Source organism: Amblyomma americanum, chromosome 1 (genome assembly GCF_052857255.1).
Source record: "Amblyomma americanum isolate KBUSLIRL-KWMA chromosome 1, ASM5285725v1, whole genome shotgun sequence".
NCBI classification, from domain to species: domain Eukaryota; kingdom Metazoa; phylum Arthropoda; class Arachnida; order Ixodida; family Ixodidae; genus Amblyomma; species Amblyomma americanum.
The window spans coordinates 92,603,032-92,617,146 of record NC_135497.1 but is presented as its reverse complement, the minus strand read 5'-3'; the positions used below and the strand labels follow the sequence as shown (position 1 = coordinate 92,617,146).

Genomic DNA, 14,115 nt, shown 5'->3' with positions numbered 1-14,115 from the left:
CAAAAGATGTACGACTAAGCCTTTAATTTGAGTCACAGCATACAAAAAAGGAAAGGAAAAAAAAACGGTCGTTTACACCTTAGTACGACGAGACGAGTGGTCATCGCTGCGTGATTCGTGAAACAATGAATGGCACAAAGTATTTCGCTGTGCGCAGTGTTTTAAGCATTCCACCCCAGATGAGCAGAGCACCAGGCCAGGCGAAAGCTGATGCCCATTGTATACACCGGTATAGTACGTGAACAGTGCACTAGAATGGACAGTGTAGCGAGCGGTGGTCTCCGGCCGCGTGACCCCAGCGACGCCGCCAGTAGCGGCCCGCGTTCAAGTGTCTTAGATCGCAGCGCCGCCTGAAACGGCTGGATCATCACGGCGTTCGAGTGCTTTCTAGCGGTCGATTCTTTTTTTTTTTTTTGCCGAAACCACCCCCTCCTTATCCGCGCCTTCCTCAGCTGGGAAAAACCAACTGGCCAATGCGGCAACACTGCTGGAGTGGCGAGCACCGAGTAAAAAGAGGGTGTTAGCACCGAGCAGCGGCTCTCCTGTCCTTTCTTGCTCGCTATCCTCTCCCTTTTCACCTCTGCAGGCAGCTGGGGTGCGTAAGATAATAGCAATTGCCGCGGCCGGCAACATTCTTTTCCTTCATTTTTTTTTCTTTAAAATAAACCACTACCACCACCGAGCAGCGCAGCGCGGGCAGGATTGAAAAGGTCACGTAAAGCGTGCGCCAAAGACGCGCGCTTTTCGAAACGGGCGCGTGATGGTCAAAATTTGTGAAGCCACAGAACTGGTAAGCGCGTTTTCGAAATTAAAAAAAAAAAGTTATATGGCCATTACTAATGACCCGCTAATAATCTAATTGCAACAAGGCGCCTATTTGTAATAGTTAAAACGTCAACATTTAGGAATTAGTTAACCAGCTTACTAGTTGAATTTATTGCCCTGTTTTCTGATGTCCGTCAAGACTGGTATTACAATGGCGCAGAAGCCATATCTATAGCTAGGAAGGCTTATCTTTAAAATGATAGGCACAACGATGGCAGGGGGTGGCTGTCCACTAACAGATGAAAAACGATAATGGATACACCATTATCAGTGTGTCCCACTATGTGGCCACATCTCTGTAAACTACTACTTATATGTTGTTTAGTGCATCGTTTCTTTGTTTCAGAATTGTTTGTCATACTGTAGTATAGTTTGCACCGTCTCCAGTGCGCCCTTCGTTGAAAAGCAATGCCTCCTTAAAATCGCCAATGCCGTGATTCGAGCATTTGCTAATAGATGGCGCCTCAATGTTTTGAATTGTAAATCCTCTCTATGAACTAAAAGTAACATCTCCCTCTTCCTCCTATGCTGGCGCTTCTTCTCTCGGCTCTTCCCGGGCGCCGACTGTGGCGGCATCTAAGCCGGGGCAGCTAGCGGACGTTCCCAACGTTCGCCCTTTGAAGCGAAGTAGACCGCGCCCGAATGAATTTCGTGTTGGGTTTTCCGCCTGGGCTTCGATGCAAATGAGATCATGGCATGGGAGATCCAAAAATTACTCAAATAACTGCACCTACCCAGGTGAGGCCTCGTGATTATCATTTGTGGATGCTGTAATGTTTTAGTGTGACAGATCTTTTTCACATAGGCCAGAGAAATTGTAGGAACTGTATTTATGTGCACTTTGAGCGAGGCAGGCTGTTACAGTGTTAAGGCGCGTTTATACTCGGACGTTCTCGGCGCGCTGGCGAGCGCCGGCGGTGGTCAGTCACGTCAGGTTGGCGACGCCACGCCAGGCGCGAATTCGGCCCTTCTACAGTCCGACCACTCCGACGCGGCTCAGCGGCTGTGCCAGGAGAAGCGCATGCGCAGATGATGCGCAGAACGTTCGACGCGCCATCTGTCGTAGATTTGCGAAGCAGCGCCTCCCCGAGCACGGCCGGTCTCGAGGGGCGGCGTGCACTCTTTCATACGGCCTTCGCATTCGCCGCGGAAGCAATGCGAGTTTTCTTCCGGGAGTTACGCCGTCCGCCGCCGCTAGAGGCGCGACGACCCCACCGCTCGCTTCCCGCCTGCATCTGCGACGGCGAGTGGCTTTTGCCTGGTTTCGCGCTGTAGCCCGCTGGTTCATGGTGAGCGCAGCACCGAAATAAAAGAAAACGAGAGCCGCCGCGGTGGCTGAGTGGTTATGGCGCTCGGCTGCTGGCCCGAAAGACGCGGGTTCGATCCCGACCGCGGCGGTCGAATTTCGATGGAGGCGAAATTCTAGAGGCCCGTGTACTGTGCAATGTCAGTGCACGTTAAAGAACCCCAGGGGGTCGAAATTTCCGGAGCCCTTCACTACGGCGTCTCTCATAGCCTGAGTCGCTTTGGGACGTTAAACCCCCATAAACCAAACCAAAGAAAACAAAATGCAGATGTTTAAGATGCGTATCTGCAACAAAGTCCACATGTGCACAGATTCTTCGTCACAAACTTTTCTCGATGAAAACATTTAAAATGAGGAATCACTCTCCCATTCCTCAGAACTATGCCCAGCATTTGTGGTTTTAAATCCAGAAGGAAATACTCTTATCATTTCCTCTCGTATGTGTCATGGTCCGTGATTAAATGACAAGTTAATGCTAAGGGGACGATAATGAAAACTCAGAGAACGAAAGTTTTGTGCGCGTCTCATAAAAATGTACTATATCGCGGAAAAAATTCTCTACGACGCTTGAGCCGTAAAACCGATAGCGCCGTAGCTGGTGGCTTGAGACGATACTTGAGTCGTTGAGCTGTCAAATAAATTGAAAGATTGCTGGGAGGTGTATATAGTGCTTAATGAATTGTTCTCTGCTCGAAACCGATGGCCCGCGGCCTTTCCGCTTTTGTTGTCAAACAAGAGGCCACCAGATTTCTCTGGAATGACTGTAGCCGCGTGCAAGTCTCTCTTCATGTTCAAAATTGTCGTTAAGCGCATTAGGCATCTTATGTTTCAAGTTCCTGGTTACCTTTAAATTTTGCAAGGCCGAGAGCGACCGTCATTCGGACTTTCGTTGACCGAGCACTTGTTTTATCGCTGCGCCACCGAACTGCATGCTTTCTGTTTGAGGACACGAATTAGACCAATAAACAATTTTCGAGTTGGACGCAACCTTCCTTGTCGTCATTCTGGCCTGACTAACGTTAATAGAACGTAACAGAAGCAACCAGTACAAGCTGCGTATGCTGCCAGATATTGACGCGTACTGAGTATTGCAATTTCAGAAAGTATGTATGTCTAATGAGTGACTTCAGCTACCATAAAGAGCGCAACTTTTTGTTGTCCACGTATATTCAACCTGCGACGTGTCCTGAAACTGCCTAAAATATTTGGTTTAAATATCATTGTAAAAGACATCAGATTATGCACTTGAATGCCCAATGCCCTCTGTTCTCTTAAATTCAGGGACATTTACTAACATGTAAGCATTGAAAATGTTCATTTTTAGTTCCTTACATTGTAAGCTAAGCCAGCTGGTATAACGCGCATTGCTGTGAGGTTTAGTGGAGCTCCGTTAAGTTGCGGAAAACTTCTTTTTGTGGTGCTACTTTGTTTCCTGAATGACGCGAGGAAAGTTCATGCTCACGGGAGGTTTATCGAAAGCGATGACGAGGCTACAGATATGCAGGAGAATAATGAAAAGCTGGTTGTCATAGCCTCGTCAGATAAGTCTGCTCGCTCGTAAAGGCCGATTTTATTAAGACAGCGCAGTTCCTAGCTAATTTTGCCTTGCTGGCAGTTCATGCTTGCAGTTACTGTAAACAAGTGACTTAATTTTCGCGTTGTCATGGGGTGGGACGGGCGGTCGTGAGACGCCGCCAAACTTCAAAATGCCTTTCCAGGAGGAATCTTGGACGTCGCGAGCTTGCAACGTGCTCTGCTCCTGCAGCCAGGGTTGGGTTCTGTCTATAACCGTTCCTTTCGCGAATGACATGACGCGTTTTCCTGGGTAGCACCATGAATTCTTCCTAATGCTGCTGTTTTGCAAACTTAAAGCAGCTGCGCTTGAAATTTCAGTAGCTATATTTGCTCTGCAGAATCCTTTACTCTTTCAAACTTGCCATCCAAGTATTACATGCCGCATATCATTCTACACACTCACAATGAACCTGCCGGAATACGAACTATAGAAGCTAAAAGCCTTGCTTTTTAGCCAAATATAAGGGTAGAACGCGTTAACGTCCGTGCTCGAAGCAGTACGTTCGACCATACACAGTCGGGCTCAAGGAGAGATCGCGCAAACGTTAATCCGTTTTTTTCAGATTTCTCCTATGGCAAAGGGGCTGGCTACGCGGTCTTTGCGTAAAGCGTAAGGGGCAAAATATAAAGGCTTGACGGCTACCACTGACGCGGGCCGAACTGGGAGCGAGCGCGCGTTTTCCTTCAGAGTGAACGGCGGTCGCGGTGGGGCAGTGGCGACCCCACCGAGGTGCGGCGGGAGGCGGAAACAGACCCCATTTCGAAAGCCGTAAAGGCGGAACCGCATGGCGCGTTTTCCGCGAGCGAAAAACGCGACGCGCGGTGGACGCCCGCGTTGCCGTCAACGCGCGAGCACCCGCACGAAAAAAGGGGAGCGGCGCCTTCGCGGCGCGTTTTCCGGGTTGCCAGACAACGTAACTCCCAACGACATGAATTGTCCCTGCTACCGCATATGTAATATGCCCTTAAACTTACACAACACTGCAATAGAAATAATCTTAGTGTAATTACACAGCGACATTTTTTTTCTGAAGTATATTTATCAAGCTTAATTTCAAGCAGGAAGAGTGTGTGCGAAACTGCGACTATGTACTTTCTGCATGCCAAGAGGCCGCTGCTTGTTTACAACTCGACATAGAAAATGGAGTGTCGGGCGCTTACTACAGAGCAGAAGAGGCGGTCGCGTATATCCCACAGGACTCGACGCCTCTCCACTTCCGTGATAAGGGCCTCGTTGAAGACTGCTTTCTCCATTTTCAATGAACACGATGCGCGCACGAAACAGTAGCACGTGTTTTTCACGTGTGCGCCGGTTCTGCAGAGCGAAAAAAAAAATGCGCCGAAGAGGTTCCGTCGAGATGCGCAGAGAGTAGGGCCATCTAGTGGCAAAACCAAAAACCAAAAATGCCACGTGACCAAATACCACGTGACTTACTTGAAATCTGATTGGCGGACGCGCCCCTGACGCGCCGCGCGAGGCGTTTTTTTCTCCTCCGAGTAGGAGCACGCGGCGGCGCGATTTCGTGACGGATCATACTGGGGCGCGATTACGGATCAGTCTCAAAAAACTGTCTCAATATTGAGACAGTGACGTCAAAATGACGACACCGAGAAATGCCGACCGCCGAATCGACCAATGCGGAGCAAGGAGGCGGTGGGCTCCGCCCCGAAACCACTAATCGCACGACAAGGGACCGTAGACTAATGTTTTGCAGTAAAAACGCAGTGAATAAAAACGAGTAATGTTTTATTTTGCTAAGTAACTGTATTTCAAACCCAACAGCACCAAGCAAAAGAACCAGTGTTTTCATTTGTGCAATTAAGTTTGCTGTTCAGTCACTTTTTTTGCCGCGAAGGTGTGCTGTCAGCGGTATAGCGTGAACATGTTAGTCTGAAAATGAACAAAACCGCAATGAAGAAAACAAGGAATGTTTTATTTTGGTAGTAAACTGTGTTGCAATCTCAACAACACGAGGGAAAATTAGAGGCATTTTCAATTTTGCAATTAAATTTGCTGCAGGTTAACTTCTTTTGCCATGAGGGCGCGCTGGCAGTGGTATCGCGTGAACATGGCGGCGTGCAAGAAAACAGCTGATTCCACGGCTAGTTCCTGATTTTTTGCGTGTCGTCTAAAATCAAGGCACTTTGCGGATGTCTGAAGTGTGCAGAAAAATCTGATTGAAGGCAGTGAATGCTACGGGCCTGCGCAGATCAACTTACAAGGAGCGCTGGGCTTGAAAATCGGCGAAGACAACTTTAGTCTGTGTTCTCGGTCGGCGCCTATCGATCACCGAGTGACGTGTGGTTCTGTTTATTTTCTTCATCACATAGAAGCAACTGCCGACAGACAGGTGCAGCTGCTGATAGCTTGCAATCTCGGTGCGGGAAATGAGAGCCGACACGGCCTGCCTCTGTGGCAGCACTCTTCTGCCTCGTAACCAAGTGTTGCCGCCCACATCGGGCTAAGCACTTGATGTTCCGTTTGTATTTTTGTAGCTCCGTTCGGTTTATGTTCAGTTGTTGCCGTAGTTTCTTTTTTTTTCCTGTGCAAGATGCAGAAATTGTGATGTTTATGCTCCACTTTGTTTAGAGAGAAAGGAAGCACTTGACTTGATAACTTTGCTATTGTCACCGAGGAGAGAACGAGCTTGTTCCATTAACGTTATTTACTGATCATGTAGTAGATCCAGGGTCAACCAGGAAATAAGTAGTTTGCTTGTATAGAGGCTAATTGCAACTGGGCAGAATGTTGAGCAAGTTTGTTCATGTTTGCTGGTACACAGCGCTTGAATTGCATATGATCCAGGGCAGTGAGGTAGGTAGGACAGGGCAGTGATGTGTAATATTGTATTTTGCTCAGCAGGCGGAGTGATGTTGGTATAATTGGGTTTGGTGAGGGCAGTGTTTGAAGGGCTTTAAATACTTTGCATAGCTTCTAACATGCACTTCCCTTCAGGTCGGAAGACCACTTGTTTTTTTTTTTTTAATTATGGTCCATCATATCTGAGACACCCTGTATACAGGCCACTCCAGTTTGAAAGGGAACAGCCAGTTGAAAATGACTAGGACATTAAATACCTAGGCGAAAAGTAGCTTGAAAGCAGTTGCACTTATCACACATGTTATATGATAGCACAAGGAGCTTGTCCGGCCATTCGGCATTGTCACCGTCTCGTGTCATCATGGACAAGACTTCATAGCCCTGTGTTACGCAAACCAAGCTAGGTGTCACTTATGGGGCAATAACCGAGTGCTCAAAATTTCCCACAATGGAGCTGCCTGTATATTCTTAGAGCTGTAGAGCATTTCCAGTAACGGTATTGCATGATTTGTGATTGTAAACTAACCTCTAATCACACACCATCTCCTTGATGATGTGTCTGTGATGTTTACACATCTTTGTCTATCAGTGAAGATGTTCTAGTCATTCAGCAGTCATTGTAGCCACTGCACCTTACAATCTTTATTATGCATTGTTGTACAGCGGTTTCCTTGCAGTAGGTACAGCTTTTAGCACAGAGCGAAACCCCTAGCCACACACCATTACGCTAAAAGCTTAGCTTTGGTATTTACACTACTTATATGTGCCAAAATGTTTTGTAGTCCAGAAAATGCATCATGTACACTGTACTATGCCATATTTATTGTACAGGTAGCCTCTGTATGAAAGAAAACATGCACTTTGAACTCAATTTTTCAGGTTTTTTTTCTTAACTGCACTCAGAAATGCCATACGGTAATTGTACATCAAGGTAAAGTATGCTTGTATGTACACTGCCTTTTCTGCAATAGAAACACTCGTGTCAAATGCTGTGCCTAAAAAAATAAACGCGCTTACTGAATGTATGATGCAATAAAAAACAGCTTTTTGATTCCAACAAGCATCACAAATATTTCATGCCTTATTCCAGCACTACACGTTTGGTTCATGCATGTTCGTCACACAGGTAATGACCACAGGCACTCCACCAAGCTGGAAGGAGACAGCAGAGAAGGGGCAGGTGGGCTGACATAAGCATTGACAAAAGAGAGTTCAAAATGATGCTTTTCAGAAATTGGGCGAGCTGCTTCAACACCTTTTCCGTCTTCAGGAAGAGACTGTGCAACACGCTGCTGAGGGACTGGAAGATATACTAGCAAACACACTGAAAATGAAGTGGCAGCCGGTGGGGGGCACTTGTTTGTCACTGCTGGCTTCTCGCTGCACACAGGTTGGCCAAGGGCACAACCACATCACACAATTGCTCACACACTTGCAGATGTGTGTTGTGCAATGACACAAGGAAATGACAGTGGCAACAGGGGAAGAGTGCCTGATATGACTCTCTATGCCAGCATGGTGAGTCGTCTCTGGACGCTAGATTTTCCATCGCAACTGCCGCTGCACCATCCCTCGGTACGCCTTCCTCTGGAGACGGGTCGTCCTAGAGAGGCCAAAAGTACAGCACCGCATGCTCTTCTCAGGAGGCAGGTGAGGAGGGATCCCATCTGTACGAGGCAGCCACCATTTAGAGGTGGCCCGTTGTTATCTGGGTCAGAGGCAGTGTCGCCTGCACCCTCTGGTGATATGGGCACATCCAAACAGAGGCTGTGAAGTGCATGATATGGGCACATCCAAACAGAGGCTGTGAAGTGCAGCACGTGCAGTGATGATGCGCACTGTCCACTTCCCCTGGCACTGGTGCATCCGGTGCCCTTGAAAGCAACGGAAGCAGCTCTTCGGCACACCAATACAGCGCTCAGCCACAAATTGTGTGAAAGCATGTGGCGTGTTGTACAGGCCTTCTGCTGAGTCAGGTCCGTAATGTCGTGCAACTGGTGCAGGCAGCCATGGCTCCAGTGGGTAGACATAGTCTCCTGCATAACAAAAAATGATGCAGCTAAGCATGTCCTTTCTCAGTGATCTCAACAGCATTACAGGACACTCTGCTATACAGTAGAAAACTCACGCCAAGTAGCCCACATCCAGGCTTTGCTGAATATGACATTCAAGAGCATACATACATGCAGGATTTAGATGTATAAGTGAGCACTACTGTAAGGTCAGTCTTTTACCACCATATTCATATAAATGATGCGCTATGATTGCTTACAAAACACAAGCGCTGTCAGGTGCATTTTGCTTTGGTTTCTTCAACAGGAAAGGCTACGCATTTCAACAATGTAATATGTGTCCTGTGTTTCTGCTGCAATTATATTTAACAAAAGGAAAGTGTGGCAATACACTGTATCATACTGTAAAGTGTCTGCATTTGTGTAACTGTCCAGACTGATTCTTGTAGCTTTAGCAGATCCGGCCAAATGCATAGTGCTGGAGCTCAATAGATGTGACTGAGTTCGCCCGACGGGTGACACGGCTATTTTACTGCTTACCCAGAAAAAAAATCACCGTCGTCCAGCAGGCCTTCCTCCGCCTCGGAATGCCGCCAGACAAACGCGTCGCGGAAGGATCCGGGTCAGCGCGAGTCCACGGCCAGGATGCACATGTTCGCGCCACAGATCTGAGAAAAAACAAGCACAGCCCGTACTCACTCTCGCTGCCGAGGCCCGCACTTGTAGCTCATGCACTTGTAGCACTTGAACTCATGCGGTCAAAAACAGTGGCCGAGGTATACTCACTATTACGTCCGCAGCGTAGAACCGCTTGCGGCTCGTTCGCAGCACTGCCCCCAGACTCCTTGATAGTGATGAGTGCCCAATCGACACACCCGACGACGCCGGAGATGCTGCCGCGGCGAACGTTTAGGCAAAGGACACCCTCCTTCGCCGCCGCCTTCTCCTCGGGTCTCCTCGGAAAGCGAACACTCCCCTTCTGTGACCCAACGTTGACATTGGTCTCCGCTGCCCGCCGCAAAGGCTTGTTCACAGTCGGTTGGGCTGCGCCGACGTTTTCTTCATTTCCAACGGCGCCTTGAAACCCACCGGAGGCGAAGAAGCGCAGCGCGCACAGCACCTGCCGCTCCACTGACAGCGCACTCACCCGCGCACTTCCCAGTTCAACGGCGAGTTCGTCGCACAGACACTGCGCAGTCTCCTCGAAATAACTCTCCCGCGCGTCAAAGTCGTCTTCATGCACCCTCCGACACCGTTGCTCGCGCGGTCACCCGCGTATACGACGATGTAAACAGCCGCCATTTTCTGTCTCAAACGTGTTGATACTACTTTTTCCAGTCTCAAAAAATCGTCTCAATCTGCCCGCATAATTAGATGGCCAACGTCACCACTTCTGCGCCATTTACGACGTCAGTCAGTGACGAAAAAAATCAAAATGGCCGCCGACCAATAGGAGAGCGGCAAATGATATACTTTTTGAGACAATTTCGATTGAGACTGATCCGTAATCGCGCCCCTGGGCACGCGTCAAAATGACGCACGCGTCCCACCATCCGCGCGTCAATCGCGCCTGAAATCGCGCCATGCGGTTCCGCCTTAAGAACAAAAGCGCGCGCTCATCTCGAGACCGGCCGTGGCCCGACGAGAGGCGGAACCGGTCTGGGCGCGAAATAGGCACATGCTCCAAGTTGCCGCCGAACGTGTCGGCGGTCAAGCACCGTTGGAGTGTAGAGGGTCACGCTTTGACCAACGTGACGTCGCCGTGCCGCGCGCGCCACGGAGTATAAACGCGGCTGGCGACGCCGCGCCAGGCCCTCCTACAGCCCAACCGCTCCGACGAGGCGCAGCGGCTTCGCCTGAAGAAGCGCATGCGCAGAATGTTCGACACGCCATCTGTCGTAGATTCTCGAAGCAGCGCAGCCCCGATCACGGCCGGTCTCGAGACGAGCGTTCTGCTTCGCGCGCGCGCCCCGCCTCTAGCCCGGCCGTGCCCCGACGAGAGGACGAACCGGTCTGGTCGGGCCGGCGGCGGCTGGCGTGCTCAGCGCGAAATGGCGCGTCGAAGTGCGCTGGAAGCCGCCAACCGCGCCTGTGGTCGAGGGCTGCTGGATTGTAGAGGGTCACGCTTTCGCCAACGTGACGTCGCTGTGCCGGTCGCGCGCGCTACGTTAGAGTATAAACGCACCTTTAAGATGATGCTTTGGCTCTGGCACATCTGTAAGAAAGATATGGCAATACAAAATTGCCCTCATTTGACTGCTGCCATATTGACGGGCATGAACCATTTGTAACTGAAAAGAAGGTGCACTATTGTTAAAGATCTCATTATATTGTATTTGACTCATTTTTAATAGGTAGTAATTATTGTTGGGTACAACTCAAGAATGCAGCAGCAATGACCCTCAGAGGAGACCCTCCAGCCAGTGATGTTGATGATTGTCATGTTGTTGCAGTTATTCCCAATTAACGGGCGTGCTTGCCAGTCTCCTGTGATTTCACACTAGGGGACTAACCATGACGTCGCAAGAACTTATCGTTGCCATTGGCTGGAGGGCCTCTTTTGCCACTGCATTCTTGAGTTCTATCTGACTATAAAAACAATTCGTAACTGAACAAAGGTATACTATTGTTAAAGATGACATGATATTGTATTTATGGCTCATATTTAATGGGTAATAATTAAGCAATAATTAATTAAGCACCCTTAAAATGCACCTTGAAAATCTGTAACTCTAGTAATGGGATGCTACATGTGGTTACTTCTAACCCATTAGCACCTTATTGGACATTTTACTCAAGTAGCAGTTTTCCGTTGGATGACAAATTCGGATTTTTCTGTCATGGCATGCAAAGGTGTACACCTGCAAGTATGCATACATCTACAGTCCCTCGACACAAGTTACTAAATCGGTTACTGAAAGAATTGGCTAATTGTAAATTGTCCAATTCATTTTAGAAAATAGTGGTCCTCATCTTTTTTTTACCTTGTGTCTTTGAGCTGAATTACTTTATATTTTTAGAAATTATTCAGTTCTTAATGCGAATGCATATGGCTCACTTTCAAGGTCATGCCACAAAAAGGCACCATGAGACATCACAAGTTGATGTCATGCCATGTCACATGATCGGTGTAATATGTCGTGATGGGAAACTTGTGAATGGTGTAATATGTCGTGATGAAGATGTTACATCATCAATTAACAATAACTGACATAATTATATAGTTATAATTAACACACATAATCAGTGCTAATCAATATAATTAAGCAATGCCAAAGAGTAATAAGTATAATTAGTGATGACATCATATGAGTGTGCCGTCATACCAAGTCACGTGGCAGATGTTTGCAAAGAGTTCATTCAGGCCACATGGCAAGTAAGCAGTGTTGACGGTAACGCATTACAAGTAACGGCGTTGCCGGTAACGCATTACTTTTTTTCTGTAACTGGTAACACGTTACAAGTAATGGTGTTACCGGTAATGCATTACTTTTTCGGTAACTTAGTAACGTGTTCGTTACCATTTCGGAACTGTAACGTGTAACATACTTACGTTAGCATTTTTCGGTAACATGAGGTGAGTTACTTTTTATTCCAATTGTCCCCACCTCCGCCGCCTTCTTTAGAAAAAGAAAAGCGTGGAGCCCCTAAAGTGATGTTGCAAATAAACAAAATGTACAGGTACTCTCGACAGACCCTTGTTGCGGCTCGGCTCGCATGAATGCCACAAAACACCTGCCCTTGATGACGTACCCAACTAAAAGAAAAGGACAGAATACCCATAAAGCACGAAACACTAGCACGAACAAGCATTCACACACTTGCCTTCACCAACCTCCCCTTTGCAAACCACTCACACACACAACTCTTTAATGAGTGGAAGCATGCCGAGAATTTTGGAACATAACATTTTTCAGAATTACTATAAATTTGTTGAGTTCAGCAATGTTTTCTTTGTGATGTTAGAATTGAATAATAATAATAATAATAATAATAATAATTGGTTTTTGGGGAAAGGAAATGGCGCAGTATCTGTCTCATATATCGCCTTAACCGCGCCATTAGGGAAGGGATAAAGGAGGGAGTGAAAGAAGAAAGGAAGAAAGAGGTGCCGTAGTGGAGGTCTCCGGAATAATTTCGACCACCTGGGGATCTTTAATGTGCACTGACATCGCACAGCACATGGACGCCTTAGCGTTTTTCCTCCATAAAAATGCAGCCGCCGCGGTCAGGTTCAAACCCGGGAACTCCGGATCAGTAGCCGAGCGCCCTAACCACTGAGGTGTCATTTTGTGTTTAGTGTCATGTTCAGAAAATGGCTTCACCATGTGCCACAGAGTTAGAAGCCATCACACGTAACTCTAAAGGCAACTTTAGGCCACTGTAACGTTGCTAAGCTCCTGCACATTTGTGCAAAGTATTCTCGTTAAATCAGGATTTCGGCTGAAATCGTTGTTCGGGCTAGAAGTTTTATGTGAAATATGAGCTTTATAAAATTGTTATCATGTGTTCTTGCAATGAATACGTACTGATTAAAATTTATAACAATGGAGTAACGGCAAAGTAACGTGCAGTACTTTTTTTCGGTAACAGTAACACGTTACCTCTTTTTGTAGCGAACATAGGACGGTAACACGTTCCTTTTTTTTTTCGTAACGAGTAACATATTTAGTTACTTTTTTTTGGTAACGCCTACAACACTTCCAAGTAAGCTACATGCCTGTTCTTATATGTACCCCAATCCCCAACCCCCAATCCATGAGGGTGTAGATGAAATCCCAGCGATGGCATCACTAGCTGACCTCAATGTGGTGGCAGCATTCCCGACTACATCCGTACCAAAATTTTCAGAAACCATTCGTCGTACAGCATACCGGGTGGTGTCATAGCATTTCTCTTTGCATATACAGTAGCTTACATGTTTTAGTCAAGTTGGAGGCTAGCTTGTGACAGTGGTTCGGACTAATGACATATACAGCTTCAGTTGCATGCTTTAAGGTGCGACTGAGGTGTCCACCGAGATGTGGAGATGTGAGAGCAACTGCACCTTTTTCTTTCCTCAAAAACCTGTTTTCATGATCAAAGACATGCTTTCGCATTCCTCCACGTAAGCAGGCTTAAGTGCCCTCAGAATTTTTTGCATAGCATCCTCTTTGGACACAGCCTTGTTATAGGCATATTTGAGGGTATGAAAATGTTTGTGTGGGTATGAAAATGTTTGTGTCCTGCAGTTGAAGTTCAGTTTTTGGAAGTACATGACACCTGCTTTTTTAACAGCTCATTTAGCTGAAGGTAGAAATAGGCTGTTCATTTACAAGCAACAGCAGAGAGGTCAGCCTGAGGCATGCGTTGTGTCCATACACTACGCAGTGGAATGGAAGAGAAAATTATCTTTAGGAAGTGAACAGTTTTATTATGAACCATTTAAACTTACTTCCTTCTGCTGAAACATCTCACCTTACACACCCCCTTGTTTTCCTGAAGGCATCCCCGTAATTCATAGGGAATTTTTTTTTACACATGTCGGGGAATTCTGTTTAATAGCTCTGGAAGAAGGGCATACATGAGAAAGGACA

The 14,115-nt window shown here is 47.3% G+C and overlaps 1 protein-coding gene and 1 long non-coding RNA gene across 2 annotated transcripts in view; one reads left to right on the top strand and one right to left on the bottom strand.

Annotated features, from left to right (window-relative positions):
• Positions 1-14,115, top strand: part of Rab3GAP1 (RAB3 GTPase activating protein subunit 1) — a 190,796-nt gene that overhangs the window by 165,378 nt on the left and 11,303 nt on the right. The window lies entirely within an intron of this gene.
• LOC144133889 (uncharacterized) lies at positions 8,509-10,053 on the bottom strand. Its single transcript, XR_013315111.1, has 3 exons — positions 9,326-10,053; positions 9,080-9,207; positions 8,509-8,563 (listed from the first exon to the last, which is right to left on the bottom strand). It is a non-coding gene; the product is annotated as an uncharacterized LOC144133889 (long non-coding RNA).